Source organism: Diabrotica virgifera, chromosome 3 (assembly GCF_917563875.1).
Source record: "Diabrotica virgifera virgifera chromosome 3, PGI_DIABVI_V3a".
NCBI lineage: Eukaryota > Metazoa > Arthropoda > Insecta > Coleoptera > Chrysomelidae > Diabrotica > Diabrotica virgifera.
In genome coordinates, this window is record NC_065445.1 from 148567764 (window position 1) to 148589829 (window position 22066).

The 22066-nt window shown below is 35.3% G+C and overlaps 1 protein-coding gene across 1 annotated transcript in view; it reads left to right on the forward strand.

Moving 5' to 3' along the window:
• The first annotated feature begins 9813 nt into the window (after window positions 1–9813).
• LOC126881347 (uncharacterized) overlaps window positions 9814–22066 on the forward strand; it is a 179801-nt gene continuing 167548 nt past the window's right edge. The window contains exon 1 of the mRNA XM_050645584.1: window positions 9814–9937. The gene's annotated coding sequence lies outside the window, so the exon portion shown is untranslated. The remainder of the gene's footprint in view (window positions 9938–22066) is intronic.

The following is a 22066-nucleotide window of genomic DNA, read 5'->3' on the forward strand; positions in this document are numbered from 1 at the left end:
TAGTTTATTAATAAAAATTAAATTTTTTGTCCGACTTTGGATTTGACCCAATACTTTTGTCGGACACTTAGATTTTTTGATTTAGAATATAACTACTTATAACATGATACTTGTGCCGGAAATTTTTTTTAATTGGAGAAAAAAAAAACTACTGAACGATGTTTGTCGTTTTTCAAGGAGTATGTACGCAAATATCAGATCACAATTTTTCTAAAATTTCTCCTTTTGTCGGAAAATTTTGGGTACAGCTCTATGTCATACCCTTTTAAATGTTTTACTTAGTGTGTGTACCAATTTTCAGCTATATCGATTTAAAAATAACCGAGAAAAACTGTTTTAAAATTTTTTTTTGATAATACCTCCTCGTCGATAGCCTAAAAGAATTAAGTTTTTTGTTCGTCTGCCCCAACATTTTTGTCAGACAATTAGATTTTTTTTTAAGAATATAATTATTTGTAACTTACTACCTTTGTCGGAAAAATGGTTGTAAAGATAGGGGATACACGAACCCAGCATAGTTTAAAAGTATAATTTATTAATAAAAATTAAATTTTTTGTCCGACTTTGGATTTGCCCCAATATTTTTGTCGGACACTTAAATTTTTTGATTTGGAATATAACTACTTATAGCCTGATATATGTGTCGGAATTTTTTTTTTTAATTCGAGAAAAAAAAACTACAGAACGATGTTTGTCGTTGTTCAAGGGGTATGTACACAAATTATCAGATCAAAATTTTTCTAAAATTTTCCCTCTTGTCGGAAATTTTTTTAAGAAAATTTTGGGTTCAGATCTACGTCATATCTTTTTAAATGTTTTTCTTAGTGTGTGTACCAATTATCAGCTAAATCGATTCAAAAGTAACCGAGAAACACTGTTTGAAATTTTTTTTTGATAATACCTCCTCGTCGATAGCCTAAAAGAATTAAGTTTTCTTTTCGTTTGCCCCAACATTTTTGTCAGACAATTACATTTTTTGTTTAAGAATATAATTACTTGTAACCTACTACTTTTGTCGGAAAAATGGTTGTAAAGATAAGGGATGCACGAACGCAGCATTGTTTGAAAGTATAGTTTATTAATAAAAATTAAATTTTTTGTCCGACTGTCGATTTGCCCCAATATTTTTGTCCGACACTTTGATTTTTTGATTAAGAATATAATTACTTATAACCTACTAATGTTGTCGGAAAAATGGTTGTAAATAAAAAAATTTCAGGAAATTGACATCTTCGGCGCGTCCGACTGCGCATATGCCCCGTGAAAATTGTCCGACAAGGTTACCACATTATTGTAAAAAGATTTTATGGTAGATACCGTTAAAATTATCCATGTGGTAATAAATTTATTTTTTTCATAAATTTGACATCTTTAGCCTGTCCGACGCGTCATATGCCCCAATATTTTTGTCCGACAAAATTATTTTCGCTGATTATATGATAAAAACCATTGATTAAAATAAAATGACCAATGTGGTTATAAATTTTTTTCTTGCATAAAATTGACAACTTCGTGACCGCTTGACAGACAAACGCCCCACTGCCATGATGCGCTAAGCTCGAAATTTGTCCGACTCCACCCAAATAACAAGTACAAAAAGTTTCAACGGTGTGGTCATAAATAATAATTTTATATGGGGGCCTAAGAACTATAACTATAGAGAATATAATGTCAACATAAATTGAAATCCCTTTTTTTACATACAAATATTAATTTTGATTTCAACAGTTTATAAGAACAAAATTAGGTAATTAATTTAACAAAAAAAATAAACCAGAACCAGCTGTTTCCTTCATATAAATATAAAATCTTTTTATTTTAGTCCGCTTTTTAAACCCATTTAATCCAACCTAAATTGTCCCTTGTTTATTCTTGTCTTCTCCCATAAAATAAAATAAAATCTGTTACCGTCTTTTTTCCTTCAATAACAAATCAATTGCCTGGATAAACACACTGCAATCTTCCTTAAATTTTGTCACAATGTCAAATGGTTAAACGTCAAATAGAGAACTTCTAAATAAATCTGCCAAATATATTATTTCTAATCTACAATACTTAATAAATATATTTCTATTGCAACTTCTTCAAAGCCTCAGGATCGATAAACACATACAATTACTGTAAGTACTACCGGAACACCCTTTAACATGCAAAAGGGTCCATTAAACAACTCTCAGCCTGGCCATTAATATATTGAATTAATATTTGAGGGTTTTCCCAAAAATTCTTATCGTGCCCCAAATTTCCAGCACACAAACGGAAACCTCAACAGAAGAATTCTCAGCACATCCCATCAAAGGATCGAAAAACTACCATTTTCAATTAAAAACTAAGAATTCTAATCGCCGGCCAGGCTTCAAGTCCTTTCTCAAAATTTCTTTATTGAAAAAGAATGAACGTTGTTGATTTGCTAACAAGGCGTTCAAAAACAAAAAAAAACTCTACAACAAAAATCTTCTCTCACTGACTCACACAAAAAGCATATACATCCAAACATACAAATTATACATCCTACAAGGACAAAATAATCGGTTATAAACAACCAAAACTCAACAAACGTTACTACTAAATTTTCAACCGTAATAACTCCACCTTTCCTTCCGGAAAGAAAATTAAGTTTCTTTGAATTGAATCCCAAAGAAACTTGATACAAATACATACTATGTTACACTATCTACATCAGAATCCGATTCAACGTGGCTATCAGAGTTCTGTGGGTGAGGTTTCAAGTCTTTCACATGCCAGTGACCAATAGACTTACCATTATCATTTACTAATTCATATGTACAATAACCAACCTTACGCTTTACTCTAAAAGGTCCAATAAATCTATCAGCAAACTTAGATGTAAAATAATTAGCTTTGTCAAAAAGAACATAGTTTTTTTCCAAACTAAATCATTTTCCTTAAAAAGAACATCTCTTCTTCTTAAATTATATCTCTCTCTGGTGTTATCTGAAGCTTTATCAATCCGCTTCTTAACCCAGTTTCTCAACTTATTCATATTTTTAGAACGATCATAAACAGGTTGTTTATTTTCTTCATTCCCTATTTTTAGATGATATTCACTTCCATGAGTCATCATCTCACAACCAAAATTAATGAAATATGGTGTTTGACCTGTCACTTCATGTTTGGCAATTCTAATGGCACAACCTAATTCGTGTAAATTAACATCCCACAACCTATGATTATCTTTAACATAAGCCATCAACATGGTTTTTATGATACGATTGATTCGTTCAGTAGGGTTTGGATGAGGGGTAAAATTTGGAGTAAAAAGAAATCTGATTCCAAACTCTTGACAAAAAGATCTTAGAATATTACCTTTGAACTGACTTCCATTATCACATTTTAAGACTCTGGGAACACCAAACAAAAGAAATAAATTTTCTTTTAAAATTTTACTTATAGAAGTGGCAGTTGCCTTTCTCAGAGGGAATAAAAGAGGAAATTTACTGAACTTATCAGTAACTACCAAAATCCAAGTATTACCAGCTGAACTTCTGGGCAATGGTCCAAATAAATCCATACTGATGATCTCTCAAGGCTTTGTGGGTTCGACAGCCTGTCCCATATGTCCTGCAGGACTTTTCTGTTCAGGCTTTGTCCTTAAACAAGCCTCACATTTCCTTATATATTTGGTAATGTCCATTTTCATAAAAGGCCAATAGAAAAGGCGAGATACACGATGAAATATTTTGTAGATACCTAAATGACCTGAAACACAAGAATCATGACACCTCTGAAGTATCTTATCTCGAAAATCTTTTGGAACTACAAGTTTCCAATATTCACAATCATCTCTTAAACTCGGAAAATCTTGATCAATATATTTATACAACTTATTATTGGCAAGTCTCCATCTGGCAAGTTTGAAAAGATTTTTATTTACATTATTACACATTTTCTTATACCATTTATCACTGATAGAAGAAAAATCATATTCGTCACATTCGGGGTTTATTGCTTGAACATTACTTATTTCTACAGAATTTATCATATGTACACTATCAACAGGTAGTTCTAAAGCTCGCGAAAGGGTGTCAGGAACTATGTGATCCTTACCTTGCGATGCATTACTTCATAGTCAAACTGTTGCAGACGTAAGGCCCATCTACCAAGTCGTCCTTGAGGGTCCTTCAAATTGTCCAACCATAACAACGAGTAGCAATCAGTGATTACATAGAACTTATAGCCATCTAGATAAGCTCGTAAAGTTTCACACGCCCACAAAACACAGAGGCATTCACGCTCAACACTGCTATAGTTCCTCTCAGCTCTATTTAGAGTTCTAGACAAATAACAAATTACATGTTCAGTTTCATCATACTTTTGAGTAAGGACAGCTCCAAGACCATACGCCGACGCATCAGTTTGTACGTAGAAAGGTTTGTCAAAATTAGGACTAGACAAAATAGGTGCTGAGACAAGAACATCTTTAATACTTTGAAAAGCTTCCTCACAAGCTTTGTCCCAAACGAACTTTTTATTCTTTTGTAACACTCTACACAAAGGTGAAATAAGATCTGAATAACTATTTACAAACTTACGATACCATCCTATAACTCCAAGGACTCTTCTGACTTCAGTGACATTGGTAGGTGGTGGAAGATTCACAATGGCCTCTACTTTTGCCGGATCTACAGACAGACCACTAGCGTTAACAACATAACCCAAGTATTTAAGTTCTGACACACAGAAAGAACATTTTTCTTTATTAAGGGTCAAATGGGCTTTTTTCAATCTGGCAAAGATTTCTGTCAAAACTGCGACATGTTTATCGTAAGTTGACGTAGCAAGACATATATCATCTAAGTACACAAAAACATATTCAGACAGTTCAGGACCTAATAATTTAACTACTAACCTTTGAAACGTAGCTGGAGCGTTGTGCAATCCGAAAGGCATACGACATTACTGGAAAAGTCCGCGCCCTGGCACAGTAAATGCCGTGTACTGCTTGCTCTCTTCAGTAAGACCCACCTGCCAATAGGCACTCCTAATGTCCATTGTTGACAAATATCTAGCTCCACCTAGCTTATTTAAAATGCTATTTATATAGGGTAAAGGATAAGCATCACGCTCAGTAACACGATTTACTTTCCTAAAATCAACGCAAAAACGCCATTCCCCATTCTTTTTAGGTACCAGCAACACTGGTGAAGGCCATCCGCTGTGTGACTGTTCGACAACACCAAGCTTCGGCATTTTGTCCAGCTCCTTGTTGATCATATCCTGCTTAAATGGTGATACCGGATAAAACCTCTGCTTGATTGGTTCTTGTTGACTATCTACAATTTTGTGTTGAACTACATTAGTACAAGTTAATTTGTCTGGGTCGATACTAGAAAAATGAGAATCAACGAGTTCGTTAAGCTGTTTGCGTTGCTCTGGTAGAAGTTCAGATTCCGATTGTATCGAATTAACCACTGGAACACTCATAACTTCCGAAGAGAAAAACCACTCTCCTTTTCGTAAATCTGGTACAATACCCATTCGCACCCAGAAATCTACACCTAGTACTAAAGAGTGTCTACACTGTGGCCAAACGAAAACATCAATTACCTTAACAACATCACGAAGTTTAATAGGCACCGAAGCTACACCTAATAAAGGACTCTGACTACCATCTGCAACTCTACAAGACCCATCTGGAACAGTTTTTAAATGTACACCTAAACTACGTAGAATCTCCCATGTAGGCATATTTACAAAAACTTTATTGGCTCCACAATCCAATAAACCGAATACTGTCTTACCTAAGATATCAACTTCTATTATGAATAAAAATGAATATGAATATGAATAAATGAATAAAAATTATCACTACCTTCTTCCTTATCGACCGTTAACTGTCTGTTCCGATTCGAGATAGCCCGGTCGTCCACTATCTCCGGTTGCCATTTCCCGAATTATTTCCAGAATTGTTTCCAGTCCTAGGATTATTGCTACGATTCTGTGAATTACATTGAGGACAAGTATTCTTAGTAAAACCTTCCTTGTTACAACCAAAGCATCTAAACACACGTTTCGGCCTCTTACAATCCTTAACCACGTGACGATACTCATTACAGCGCCAGCATTTATGTACGAACGCCTCTACTTCTTGTACAACGTGATGACGAGAAGGATTCGCTCTACTAATAGAAGAAGGCTTAAACGACTCAATATTAATTCGAGTTTGCTCAATTTTTCGACACAAGTCAATTAAATCAAAAGGAGTCTTTACTTCGACTAAAGTTATTCTTTCCTGATAAAAAGGTAAAATGTTTTTAAGTAACACCTGCATTTTTAAATTGTCCGGAACTGGTGTTGGCATTTATTCGAACTTACTGGTCATCTTGGCAACAAACATACCAATAGATTCGTTAGATTCCTGAGTAGTATGAAGAATCTCCTGCCAGATCTCATCTGCAGAAAGGGTAAATTCTTCCTTCATTAAGTTCACTAAACTATCCCAGTTGCTAGCATAGTTCCTATACAATTTATAAAAACCTAAAGCGTTACCAGTAAATAAATCTCTAGCACAAGAAAATAACTGAATTTTATTTACATTACGTGACCTACAATACTCCTCAACTTCTTCAAGAAATACAGAAAAATTTTGCGGTTTACCAGAATACTTAATTCCCCACTTATATACAGGTTCTGAAGGAAAGTTACTATTAGATGGCAAGGAAACAATTGGATTAACCGTTGAGTTCGAAGTTTGATTTGTTTGGTTACTCACATTCGGTGCAGAAATATTTCGAGTAGGGGTAGAATTACCATTAGGATCATTTAAATTAAGACCTGATAAATCAATATGATGATAAAAATTAGGATCAGTAGTCATCTCTACAGAAACAACATTACTAGTTTTCAAAACATTAGACTTAGTAGTATATTCACCTATCAAATCCATCAATTTCTTTAACAATGCCGAACGCTTTGACATTTCATCAGTGTCTGTACTGTGAATACGGTTTAATCTAACAGAAAGATGTGCAAACTTAGTCTCAATCCTTCTTACTTGGTTTGCAGTACCTGTAAAAACATTAACAACATCCTGAATATCTTTTAATTTATTTTCACAACTTGTCAACTCAGCAGGAACATCAGGGGGTAAATCAAAGTTAGAGATTTTGCCAGATTTTTCTAAAGCAAGGCAACTACGCAAAGTACTCTTTAACTCTTCTACCTTACAATTAGTCAAAACAATACCTCTCATTTGCAACTCAACTTCAAGTTCGTCTTTGACCAAACGGTCAACATTAAGTTTAAACGAAATTTTCTTTTAGAGAAATTAAAATACACAAAAAAAATAAGGCAAGAAAACCTCTACCTCACTTTAAATAAAAGTACATTTAACTTTTGATTATTAATTTTCAACTCCTGTAACTCTACGTAACCTATGTCTTACTTGAACTATCTAAAAAATAAAAATCTCGGGTGGTTAAAAAGCCCATTAAGTTGGCCGCCAAAAATTTACCACAGCTATTTCTCAGTCGGAATTATTATTTTTAATTAGTTGGTTAGATTTAGAGAGCATGAGACATGACAGTTCAAATAAAACACTAACCACAGTTGAGTCCGCGAGTCTTTACCCGTGCGTCATTAATACCTGAAGAGATAAAACACATACTTTTTATCTAGCATCATTCTCTTCCACACATGAAACTCATGACAAACCAGCTGCCGTTTGTTATTAAGTAACAACACATGTTATTTTTATGAACCATCTAGACTCAGTGCATTGAAAAGAGATAGGTACACAAAAAGACGATTCGGTATGTTTTCATATTTTAAGCACAATTTGTTTGACGTTTCTGCTTTGTTTACTTTTGTGGCTGTCAATGACTTGAATTTTTTGCGGTTTTTGTCGAATTTTTGCGTTTTGAAGTTTCTTTATATTACACAAACAGTTGTTTTCGCAACTAATTTTATATTGGGCTTTGAAATTTTAAGGTAAATAATTATATTTTGGCAATTAATATTTAAAACATACAAAGCTAACGTCATTCACACAGTAAAGAAATGATTGTGTTTAGATTTCCGTCAAAGTGAATAAAATAACAAAAATAAAATATGTTACTGAATTTTTTTATAAATTGTTTATTTATTTATAAATCAATAATAATATAAGAATTTATTAAGCTACTTCAAATGTAGCTGTAATTCTGCACAAAAATTTTGAAGCAAAACTTACATTTGATATTCTATATATTATTTGATAACGTCAAATTTTATAATAAAACCCGTAATCGGGACAGTAGCCACTTTCTGTCAGTTGTTGTTGCGTGAAATAGATTTCCGACTTATTTCGTATGCTTTAAATGATGACGCACGGGTAAAGACTCGCGGACTCAACTGTAACTATAGAGAATGTAATGTCAACATAAATTGAAATCCCTTTTTTACGTACAAATAATAATTTTGATTTCAACAGTTTATAAGAACAAAATTAGGTAATTAATTTAACAAAAAAAATAAACCAGAACCAGCTGTTTCCTTCACATAAATATAAAATCTTTTTATTTTAGTCCCCTTTTTAAACCCATTTAATCCAACCTAAATTGTCCCTTGTTTATTCTTGTCTTCTCCCATACAATTAAATAAAATCTGTTACCGTCCTTTTTTCCTTCAATAACAAATCAATTGCCTGGATAAACACACTGCAATCTTCCTTAAATTTTGTCACAATGTCAAATGGTTAAAGGTCAAATATAGAACTTCTAAATAAATCTGCCAAATGTATTATTTCTAATCTACTAAATAAAATGTACTTCTATTGCAACTTCTTCAAAGCCTCAGGATCGATAAACACATACAATTACTGTAAGTACTACTGGAACACCCTTTAACATGCAAAAGGGTCCATTAAACAACTCTCAGCCTGGCCATTAATACACTAAATTAATATTTGAGGGTTTTCCCAAAAATTCACACACAAACGGAAACCTCAACAGAAGAATTCTCAGCACATCCCATCGAAAGATCGAAAAACTACCATTTTCAATTAAAAACTGAGAATTCTAATCGCCGGCCAGGCTTCAAGTCCTTTCTCAAAATTTCTTTATTGAAAAAGAATGAACGTTGTTGATTTGCTAGCAAGGCGTTCAAAAACAAAAAAAACTCTACAACAAAAATCTTCTCTCACTGACTCACACAAAAAGCATATACATCCAAACATACAAATTATACATCCTACAAGGACAAAATAATCGGTTATAAACAACCAAAACTCAACAAACGTTACTACTAAATTTTCAACCGTAATAAACTAAAGGTCGTAGGCGCAAAACTTCGGCTCCAATGCTTTTTAAATGCATTCATTTTTTTTTCGAATCCTGAGAAAACTAATAAATATTTTTGAAAAATTTAAACGCAGAATGAAAGACTACATTATTGCCGAGGGCAGAAAGTCCCTGAAAACTTCAATAACGTTTATTTTAATAAGTTACAGGGGTGAAAAAAAAAAGAGAAATTTTAATGTGTATTTTGATTTCAAATATCTTACTCAAAAGAAACTTTTTGTTTTTATTTAAGGGACTTTCGGGCCTCGGTAATATTGTAGTCTTTCATACTGCGTTTAAATTTTTCAAAAGTATTTATGTATTAGTTTTTCCAGGATTCGAAAAAAATTAATGCATTTAAAAAGCATTGGCATGAAATTGTGCGCCTACGCTCTTAACTATTTCTGTAGCTTTTATTTATCTGCGTTTATTTTCATATTTTTTGTGTTTCGATGTGAGAAAAATATAGTTAGGCTTTGATTGGATGCTGCAGTCCGGTCCTGGTATGTGATCAGTGAACAACGTGCAAAGGTAACACTTAATATAATGTAAATTTTAAGGATATATTTAAATAATATAATAATCAAAGACGGTCTAAAAGTAAAATAGTAGTGCGGTCTGTATCAGTTAACGGAATTGGAAAACAAAAACAAAAAACAGTAAGTTACTGCATGCTTTTTATAAATTACAATTTATAAAATTAAATACGGAAGCCACTTTGTTCATTAGTAATTAAAAAAGGTGGTTCAGTAAATTTAACAGTCTCCGCCACACCTGTCCTAACACTAGTTGTTACTCTCTCAGACATGTCTCTCACAATTCTCACATATTCACGCTCAGAGGCTTGATCGTCCTCACAGAATAATCCAAAGAAGTATATTATGATCTCTCTCAAGATCAATGAATACCGTATGAGCATTTCTTTATTCCTGTACTCCCAGAAATATTTACACTTTTCCAGGAATATCATCTGGTCCAAAATATTTATATCCAAAATATTACCTTTCTTTTATGTTTTTTTGTTCATGAACACTTTTTCGTTTGGTATTATAGTTATCGTTACTGTTAGTGCCTCCGTTAGTCCAACTGGTTTTAAATGTTTTATTTAAGAAATTATCAAAGTACTTTTTCAAAGACTTTTTGACATCATTTCAATTAAACTCTTTTGCTTTCTTTGCTCTAAGTTTGACTTCACCTTCCCTGATATCAAGTATTTCTTGTCATGAAGTAGTATATTTGGGAGTAATTATGTCCACTTTTGTATGCGACAAGTTTACTTTCTCTCTTTTGAAAAACGTATTAACAATCATATTTTATCTAATGCTGTTGCTAATTCCAGTGGGTCATCTCCAGCTTCATTTCTAGTTCCATAGCCCTCATGCAAATCTTTTTTATGTTCTCTTTTTGTTTGGCCTACATGTGCAATAAAATCACCTCCTATCGGTCCTTTATTCTCAAAAAGACCAATAATTAAAGAAGCATACACACACAACGTTCAACACTTCTTTATCAAGTACAAAGGTTGTTATTGTTTTATCACTGATTCTTACAACTTCTACTACGTTATTTTTTATTTCTGTATCAGCTAACTGTGTTCCCTATGTTACCTTTCCCTACATACCACAATTTGTAGACTTCACCTAGTTATTTCGCCCTTTATCTCTTCCATATCATCTAGCGTTTGCAAGCAATTTCTCTTCTCCTTCTTTTTTAGCGCATCTACCAATTCTATACTAAGGATAGTACATGTCTGTTCGTATCATGTTATAGGAGAACTGATTCAGTTCCCCTCGAAAATCAGTAAGAAGTAGAACTAATCTAACTTAACAATGGCAAGTGTAACGTAACCCAAACAACGGCAATACAATTTTTTTTTGAAAACCAAAACTATTTAACGGGGAGTCAAACCCAATCGTTATTGATCGTTGGATATCATGTTGGCAACGATATTCGCTATCGTGGTTTTATTGACAGCAGCTCTGAATAATGGTGTAGTCGATTTTCCGTACCATTGCTTTGGATTTTTAAGCTATGATGTTCTTCTACCAGGACCACGTTTACTTGGACCTTACCGTGAATGATTAGATGTAAAAGATCAATGCTGATCTCATAATGCGACCGAACTATTCCAGCTTACGCCTCTTTATTATATTGACTAATTGTGTTATTTGATTCAGCCGCCTAAGGACCTTCTTATTTTCAACTCTGTCAGCCCGAAGCTAGGACAAGTCTTCCCCGGACAAAAAATCGGCACAAATTATTCCTGGACAAAAAAGTCGCCAGACAAAAATCCCCACAAAAAATCCTCACAAAAAATCCTCACAAACAATCTCCAGACAAAAGAATCCCTGGACAAAGATCCCCACAAAAAATTCCGGATAAAAAATCCCCAAGAAATATTTGCTGCCGAATAGTAGTATTTATAGTGGTTCCAGAGGAGTGGTGATAACACCTCCCTCTTGTGGACATTCCTTCGTAACCATCCCAGTAACGGAAACGTCTTCTACTTTTATGCTTATTAAATATTCATTCGCTAAAGGCCGGGGGGACATTCCTGACATTGAGGTGATGGTTGGGAATGATGTTTAATCAAACGCTCCCTCAATGTCTATACATATACCTAGGGTGGATTCTTATTATCTTATTATCCAGCGATCTTTCAATTCTTCCGACTACTTGTGCAGAACCGATAGATCTTCCCGAAGTATATGCATATTGATTTGGGTGAAGTGGCTTATGAACCAGAACTTTATCCCTTATGTATCTCGCGCATCTCGAATTTCTAGCCCTTTCCATCGTTTTCAAGAGAAAATATGTTAGGATGATTTGTCGTAAAACCTTTGGTAGGGTGTAATCCATCCTACCTGGTTTCAATATGAGGACCACATGTACCTCTCTCCCCTTTCTAGGAATATATCTCAAAGTCAAGGAGACTCTGAACATTCCCACAAGGTGCGGCAAAAGGATATCCAGTCCCCACCATAGTAGGGCTGGATATATTCCGTCAGGTCCTGGTGACTTGAAAGGGGCGAAGCACGATATGGCCCATCTTACCTTTTCCTAACTAATTAATGTTCTGGCAAGATGCCAGTCATTCGGTGTCGGTATGATTATTTCTTCCGTCCAGTAGTGCTTTTGAGGTAGCAGAACTAGGGAAGTGTGTTTTCATCAGGATCTCAGCACTTTCGCAAAGGTTGGAAGTTTTTGATTTCATCTTTCTCTGTTAATATGCTGATGTGGATCTTTTAAGAGCGCCTTTTGTAGCCTGGAAGCTTACACAAAATCTTCGATTTTCTTACAGTTTTTGTCTGCAAATTTTCTCTGTGGTTTGATTGATAAATATCAATCCTCCTAGGATCGCGAGATTTGATAAGGCTTGTTGCAGACTAATAATATAGGTCAACCAGAGGTGATCAGACATAGGGATACCCTGCCAATTCTGAATTTTATTAGATATTTCTGCTGTTGCTCTCGTGATATCTATGAGTGTTTGGCTACGAACATTTATAAATGTAGGTTCCGTGCCTCTATTGAAGATATACAAATCTTTTCTAATAATATAGTCATAGACTTAACTCGAGTAGTAGGGTGGCTGCGTCTGAGGGTAGGTAAACCGATCTTAGTATTAAATCTCTGCTTTTGCCTTTTCCCCATGGACATTTTCCTTTAACAGCAGTTACATCTGATGTGTAAAACTGCACCAGGAGGAAGCTTTGATTTTCCTGGGAACATATTATTGCTGTTCTCGGTTGTTGGTTGCTTGGTAAGATGAATATTTGACCATTTAGACTGCCGAAACTAGTTATTTTGGTCTTAATTATCCAAGGTTCTTGGAATAATGCTATTGTATTCTCCATTACATCCAGATGGCGGTAGAGTATCACGGTTGCCACCTTTTTGTGTTGGAGATTGCATTGTCACGTAAGCGCCCCGTCGTCATCACAAACTTCTTTGATGATCTCACCAGAATAGGTCCACGACTTAAACGTGGGTGCTATTGCTTGGCTGTTGGAAGTGAACAAGATTGCTCTGTCCAATTTCTCCATAAGCTGCGTTTGATATGGTTTTCCCGGTCGGCAGTAACCTTGCCGTACGGGTTTGCCATATCTATGATAGCTACCCTTAGGTGTGCCACGGCGGCTTCCGCAAAGCTTTGGTAAGGGGCAGTGTCGTTTCCATGGCTGTGTACCTTCTTGTGATTCTGGTGACATCCGTAGAAGTGCTTGGGCGAAGGCGCTTCACACCGCGGGTTTCTGTCCTCTTTTGGAGGTGGAACTATTGACAGCCTCTTATGCGGGCACCTTCACCTTTGTTTTGAGAGAGACTGGAGAGGGATGGGTGGCTCCCGTAGGTGTCTTCCCCGTCACCTCTCTGGCCTTCCTCCTTCATGCGCCACAAAGTCTGTGGCGCTTTGGTCGATTACCCTGAGGGGATCCTTGTCCAGCCTCTCGTTGGATCGAAGTTTGAGGTGAACATTGCTGTCCATTCTCCACTCAGGCTTCAGACTGATGTGAACGTTTTTGTCCAGCCTCCGTTTGAGCCGAAATTTGAGGTGAACATTGCTGTCCATGCTCAACCGCGGCTTCTAGCTGAGGTGAACGTTTTGGTCCAGCCTGGGTATTTGGTTTTGGTTTTTTGTTGGTTTGTTTGTTTTTATTGTTTTTTGAGTCCATGATGTACCCACTAGCAGCTAGAAAATTTTGGATATCGTGGTTTACCAACTCAGTTAGAACGGTTTCTAAACAATAGCCTATGCAGACCATATAACCGTCTTGACAAGTAAGTTTAATAATACACTATGTGAGACATTACAAGTTGCTCTCAGACTAATAGACACGTGGTACAAGGAACACTCAGTATCTATAAAAGACAGAGATGGTCCCCTTCATCAGAAAAAGGAGGATCACGAGCTTTACACCCCCTAGGATTCAAAATTACAGTCCGAACTTCTCTGAACAGGTAGAAACTACAGTCATAACTCCTTAGATAGTAGAGCTAAAAGAGTATATATTGCCTATAAACAGTATCGGCAATCGGTTGCCTGGATCTACACTACTGTCATTAGGCCAATTCTAACTTACGGAGGTATTGCTTGGGTACCAAAAGTGCTACAAGCAACAGCGATCAACAAACTAAACCACATTCAGCGGATGGCTTGCCTAAATATAACAGGCGCCATGAAAACAACACCAACTGTTCTATTGCTGTTGCTGTTGCTGTTGCTGTTCTGAAGCTATTTCCTTGTGGCATTTTTATGATTAACTATTTAGATGGAAAATAAGCCACAATTAAATTGCAAATATAATTTTATTAACGTTTCGACGCCCAAATCGGGTGCCGTTGTCAAGATACAAAATACTACTAAATAAAACCAAAATGTTGTTGCTAAGTAAAAAAATTCTTCTAATAATTTATTTATTCTGACTCTATATTGGCAATTCAGACGTATATTATACGTTTTAAAGTAGACGACTTTAAAATGATATTGCCATTACAGTGGAACCCCGATAAGTCGGCCCCCGATAACCCGGAAGTCCGGCTAACCCGGACCGATTTTTATCAGACAAACATTACAACAATAAAAATGTATGTCCTTTATGCTGGATTTTCCAATTTCTTTTCAACATCTTAAAATATTTTCTTTTATCTTTCCTTATAAACATATTGTTCCAATACTAAAATATCTTATATTTTTCAGGCTAATTTTATTTATCATAATAAAACTTTCTTCGTAAAAATTTGTCGCTTTAGCGAATTCCTATGTAGTTCATTCGTTTCAATTTTCAATGTCAAACACATTATACAATGAGAGATAATGCGTATTTGTGTAATTTGATACATAATATACCTTAGTAAAAATGTGTTATCGAAACCAACAAGCATCTGTAGTATCCTTTATTTACTTGAAACTGTCTTAGCATTGTTTAGAAAAAACTATTAAAAAATTATTTTTCAAACAATGGTCTTAGTCTTCACTCTTATTAAATAACATAAGTTCGTTCTCGTTGCGAGACGGTATTGTGTGTAGTAAAGTCGCATTGTTCGTTCCGTTCTGTAATCGTTCGTAAATATATTCAGATTTTGTGTTTCCGTGATTTTTTGTCTACGTAATGGCAATAAAACTTAAAATGTTGTTTTTGTTTCAAAATGATAACAAAAGACAGTTTGGACAATCGGTGCAAAGATAAGAAAGCTAAAAATGAGACTCTCGACGACGCTTTGTATGTGTGGAACGCGAACGTGGTTTACAAGTGTCTGTGTGCCAATTATAACGGAGTTTATCTATAAGCATACCATATTTTAATAATTTTTACCATTTTCTCCGGCTAACCCGAATTTTCGATAACCCGGATCGGCCGCGGTCCCGATTAATCCGAGTTAACGGGGTTCCACTGTATTTATGAATTGCGTTCCTGGGACGACTTTACTAAAAGATAGTTCATTCTATTACAATCATTCATGAAATCAATCCCAACTCAAGAATATCGGTCACAAAAAAATCATAGCATGTGATCTGTCTTTAAAAAGACAACCAAATGCAACGTTGACAGTAAAATTCTCGCGTTAGAGATTCCATAGTAAATCACGAGGGAAAACCAGGAAAAAAACATCGTGATACTATCCCTGATATCGTAAGTATTTGGTCTTATATTTAATTTACTTTTAAAAACTAATACCAAATTCTGACTTTAATATTATGTTTAAATTATAAATACTATTAATAATACATAAATATACAATAAGTAATACTAAAATATAAAATATGTACTAACTCGATATGTTATTGACTTACTAATCGTGGCACATATTTTCTTTCTATTGACTTCCTCTTTCAGTATGGGTAACCACATCCTATTACTACATTCTACCAAGGAATTTGCGACACAATTGGTTTCATTTAGCATAATTAGGACCGCTTCTTTGATTTTTCTCTTTTTACTATCTGATTCTTTCAGGACTATAGTTGAATCTCTCCACTGAACTCTATGTTCATTATCTCATGCGTGTTGACATATTTGAGATCTATCAAATTCTCTATTTTTAATATAAGACTGATGTTCACTTATTCTAACGTTTAATGGTCTTGATGTTTCACCGAAATAAAATTTTTCGCATTCACAAGGTATTTTATAAATGCAATTCTTTGTTCTTTCTTGTTCATTGTTAGGTTTAGTTTTAGATAAAATAGATCTCAATGTGTTTGTTGTTTTCAATGTTGCTGAAATGTTGAATTTATTTCCTATTGTTTTAAGTTGCTCGGATAGTCCTTTTATATATGGTATTGATATTTTCCTCGTATTATTTCTTGTGAATGTTGTAGGATCCCGTTCTAAGTTGTTCTGTTCCATTCGATACAATCTTGACAATTCCGTATTTATAAACGAAAAAGTTAACCATTTTTTAATAAAACAGATGTTAACTAATTAAACTAAAATAATTAAATAATTAAACTAAATAATTAAACTAAAACAGATGTTAATTCTTCTAAAAATGAATTTTCGTTAGAACAAGTAATTTTGGCTCTATCATATAAGGATTTAACGATTCCCTTTTTAACGTTGATGTTGTGATTTGATTTTTAATTGAGATATCTGTTGGTGTGTGTTGGTTTTCTATATACTTGAGTCTCATATCCAGTATCCTTCTTTGAGACTAAAACATCGAGGAAAGTCAAAGTGTTATTGTATTCCTTTTCCATTGTAAATTTTATTGTCTCTTCTTGAGTTGGGATTGATTTCATATAATCTAATGAACTATCTTTTAGTAAAGTCGTCCCAGGAACGCTACTCATAAATATTGGCAATACCATAAAGTCTTCTACTTTAAAATGTATAATATACGTTTGAATTGCCAATATACATGAGTCAGATTAAATAAAGTAGTAGAAGAATTTTTTACTTAGCAACAACATTTTTGTTTAATTTAGTAGTATTTTGTATTTTGACAACGACACCCGATTTGAAAAGTATAAAAACTAGAAAACTGGAATATTTGGGTCACATTACCAGAGGAGAAAAATATGAGTTGCAGAGAATTATTATGCAAGGAAGGATCCAAGGAAGAAGAAGCATAGGAAGAAGACGCATCTCCTGGCTGAGGAACCTTAGAGAATGGTTTAACTGTAGTTCATTACAACTATTCAGAGCAGCAGCCAACAAAGTGACCATAGCCATTATGATATCCAACCTCCGATAGGAGAGGAGACTTTAAGAAGAAGAACCCGATTTGGGCGTCGAAACGTTAATAAAATTATTTTATCAATTTAATTGTGGCTTATTTCCCATCTAAATAGTTAACCAACTTTTGCAATGGAGTTGCTCATTGGCATCACCCCTTTAGACATATATATTAAAGAGGTGGCGCTGATGACGATGATGAGATTGCGCTCAGCGGGTGCAAACCTTGATGTAGGAAAGGGACAATTGAGATGTCCTTTCTGGCAGGCTGAGCTGGAGGCACTGCCCCAGCTGCATGCAGGCCATGGATGCGACTCAATTAAACCTACGTTTGTCTTCGACAAACGCTACAAAATCGAAACAGGACATCCAAGGGAGTCAAATGTGTCAAATGCATATTTCATCTACACCAACGGCTCTAAAATAGAAAAAGGCTCAGGATGCGGGATATATTCCAGATCATTGAATCTTAGTATAAAATGGGATATGGGCAAAGATGCCAGCTTAGTTCAGAATGAACTGGCTGGTATCGCCATAGCGGAAAAGAGATAACTTGGAAAGGTATAGCCGGTAAAACCCTAATAACTGCACAGACAGCAGACAAGCGCTACTAACTCTGAACAGATCACGTGTCATATCAGGACTAGTAATGGAGTATCATGAGTCACTAGACCAAGCTTCGGATGGTAACCACATCATCCTGAGGTGGGTTAAAGGACACAATGGAATAAAGGCAATCGCATTGCTGTGGAAAAGCTAGAGGGAAGATGATAATACTGGGGGATTTTAACGCTCGGATAGGTAACCAAGTAATACCCGGAATTAAGCAGAAACATAATGAAAATGTTAAAAACGAAAATGGAGAACTGATGATAAACTTCTGCACGAATAACGAACTTAAAATAAACAACACATTTTTTGACCACAAGGACCAAAACATATACATTCAATAATACCCGTGGACAAAGATCTATGATATATTATGTTGTAACCATCAGAGATATACATCCATCAAAAATAATCGACGGAAGACGCCTCAACTCAGCAGATGTAGGTAGCGACCATATTGTCCATATATGGTATAGCGACCATGTATTATGTAAAATAGGAATCATTATGAAATACTTCACACCCAAGAGGGCAGCACCAACACAAACAAAAATCAAAGGCGAAGGACTAAATACGGAATCCATGGAATACTTATACAGGAAAAGAATATCAGAGAAGATTGCTGAGAATGGAATATTAGAATCGATGAGACAATATTAGATTAGAATCGATATTAACATCGATGAAAGCTGGCGAAAACTCAAGGATAACATAATCAACGCTGCAACAGAATCACTTGGAGAGAGAAAAGTAACGAATACTCACACATTAAAGAAAACCCCGTGGTTTAGAGAGGAAGTGAAGATAAATGTGAAGAAAAGAAGAAAGCCTTTTTACAATACAGAGCAAAATAAACACAACAGGCATACAACCACTACAAACGAATCAAAAACGAAACGAATACTTTAGTGAGACAAATAAAAAGGAAGCACTGGCTGAGTTTCTCAAAACAGATGGAACACGACTTAAACGGAACACAAAAAGAAGTATGGAGAATGATCAGAGGGCAAAGAAAGGAGATGAACGAACTAATAAAAGCGAAACACATTCAGAAGAAAACATGGGCAGACTACTTCCGATCTCTATTTGCCAAAGGCGACGATAATGAAACACTAACACTAACACCTGAAGTTACGACAAACGAAGAAATAAACATCGAGGGAGGATAGGTAAAGGAAGCATTAAGAAAATTAAAAAATAGAAAATTTTCAGGGGAGGACAGAATATAGAACGAACTCCTAAAGTACAGAGGACAAGATCTAACTTAACAACTATTAAAACTAATATAAAAAATAATAAAACAAAACAGAATACCACAAGAATGGAGATCAAGCATCCTAATACCTCTTTTCTAAGGATACCAAATTGGAAAAAAACAACTTAAAATAATTTGCAATGCAGACGATGCAATACTAATCTCTCAAAGTGAAGATGATTTACAACGTATGCTGCACCAAGTTAACATAACCGCCAGAAAATTTAACATGTTAATTTCCTCAAAAAAGACAAAATTGATGGTTATAACAGCAGATCCAATAATACTTATGTAAATTGGAGCTGGAGGGTCAGACAATAGAACAAGTGATGGAGTTTAAATACATAGGGGCATCACACTATCCAGCTACGGAAGGTTCGAAACAGAAGTGGAAGATCAAGGAATAGAGCAAACAGAGTCGCAGGTTGCCTAAATGACACAATATGGAGAAACAAAAGTATCCGAAAAGAAATGAAAGGCAGAATTTACAAAACAGTCATCAATAATGACATACGTGGCAGAAACACGACATGATACAGAGAGGACAAAAATATTGCTCGACATAGCGGAGATAAAAACCCTTCGAAAAATCGATGGTAAGACTCTATGGGACAGAGCTAGAAGTACAGATATACGACGGACATGCAAGGTGGATAACATTAATAACTGGGTAAGAAACAGAATGGAACAGAATGGAATGGAATGACTACATAAGCCGAATGACATCAAATAGGGTAGTCAGGACAGCGAGAGACGGTTCCCAATAGGAAGACGATCAGTGGAAAGACCACGATAACGGTGGAACGACAACTTACTAGAGGCATATTGAAAAAATAAACAGACAGAGAATTGTCTATACAAAAAGAAGAAGAAGAAGAAGCATTGCTGACCAGCTAACTAGGAAGGCAGCCGGCCTAAGATTCTTAGGACCCGGTGATCTTTTGGCTGGTCAACTGCAAAAATCGTGAAAATTGCCAAATGTCACTCCCACGCGCAAACTCTGAAAAGAGAGGAAGAAGGGCCAGAATGTAGACTTACCAAGGTAACAAACACTAAGGAACCTTGGGAATTTAGCATCAGAAAATTACTTGAGACTGACCAGGAAAAACCTACGCTTGACAGTTGGTTTTTTAAGTGGCCATTGTCAACTAAGAAAACACCTCCACACACTGGTGCTAGTAGACCCACTTATGTGCAGGAAGTGTGAACGAGATGACGAAACTGTCGAGCATGTCCTATGTGAATATCCGGAGTTATCGTCAATACGTGAGTATGCATTCGGCGAGCCTTGGCCTACACCTGCCGACATAGGGGAGATGTCTCATGGTGATTTGTCCGCCTTCCTGGAAATGGCAGGATGGATAATGAACTAAGGACGACAACCCCCTGGGAGGACGCACAATGGGTCAATGGACATCCTAAGTCTTGACGTCACAAAATTGAGAGGAACTTATATTTTACTCCAAACAATTTTGTTTATAATCTTAAACACTCATAAGGAATTTTTAGTTTATTGTTTACGTGGTTTGTGTGACAAAATAAGACTTTTCATTTAGGTATTTAGTTAAAGAAAGTTGTCAGTTAAGAGATTTTTATTCGTTTTTGCTCAGGTGAGTTAATTTAATGCAATGATTAGAACGTAAACAGTTTTGAGGTTATGTTTATTTTCAACCACTAAGGAATAAAAACCACCTGAGCAAAAACGAATAAAAATCTCTTTATTAACACGTTTCTTTAACGAAATACCTAAATGAAAAGTCTTATTTTGCCACACAAAGCACATAAATGAAAAATTTCTTATGAGCATTTAACGTTGCAAACAAATTGTTTGGAGTCAATATATTGGTGACGTCAGACTTAGGCTGTCCATTGTGGCCTAAGTGCTGTGGAACTTGACCCGCCCTCTCTATTCTACTGATACAGATAGAGTGGTATAGTGGTATCCCATGACGTATGAGGGAGCATGTATACCTATTGTTTTTCCTTGCTGTATATTGCAAACTACGCACACGCACAAGTCCTGTAGTCGGTTCAGTTTGGCTATTCCTATTCCGTTCCGCGGCACCTTAAGTTCGTTTTACGGCTACTGCTAGCGTAAATTTGTCCCCCGTGGAGCCTTAGCCGGGCAGCAAACATTTCTTGAAGATTTTTTGTCCGGAATTTTTTGTGGGGATATTTTGTCCAAAAAAAATTGTGGGAAATATTTGTCCGGAATTTTTTGTGGGGATATTTTGTCCGGGGATTACTTGTTTGGGGATTATTTGTGGGGATTTTTTTGTCCAGAATAATTTGTCCGGGGATCATTGGTTAGAACCCCGTCGGCCCACTATGCCGACCCTTTTTAATGGCATATGCATTGATAGTGGCGCATCAAACTTTCCACTTATGGACGGGATAAATAAATTGAAGGGTACCCTCCCTTACTCCTAAAACTCAATTTAGATTTTTTTAAGTTCCATGTGATTAAAAAATAAGATTCACTGCAATTTTAACACACCACCCCCTTCCCCCTTTACCCTCATCAAAAAAGGCATTTCTCGTTTTTATTCTTTTAGCTGGGATGCAATCAATTTTAAAATTTCAAAAAAATTACACGCATTGTTGGTGCTTTTACAAAATTCGTCTATTATTTAAACCCCTAGGTTGAGTGTACATAACCTCAAAAAAATTGTTTTTTTTTTTAAAAAAAACCTGTAACTTCTTTTTGAAAATGGCTGCGGGTCTATTTTTTTATTTTATGTATTTAA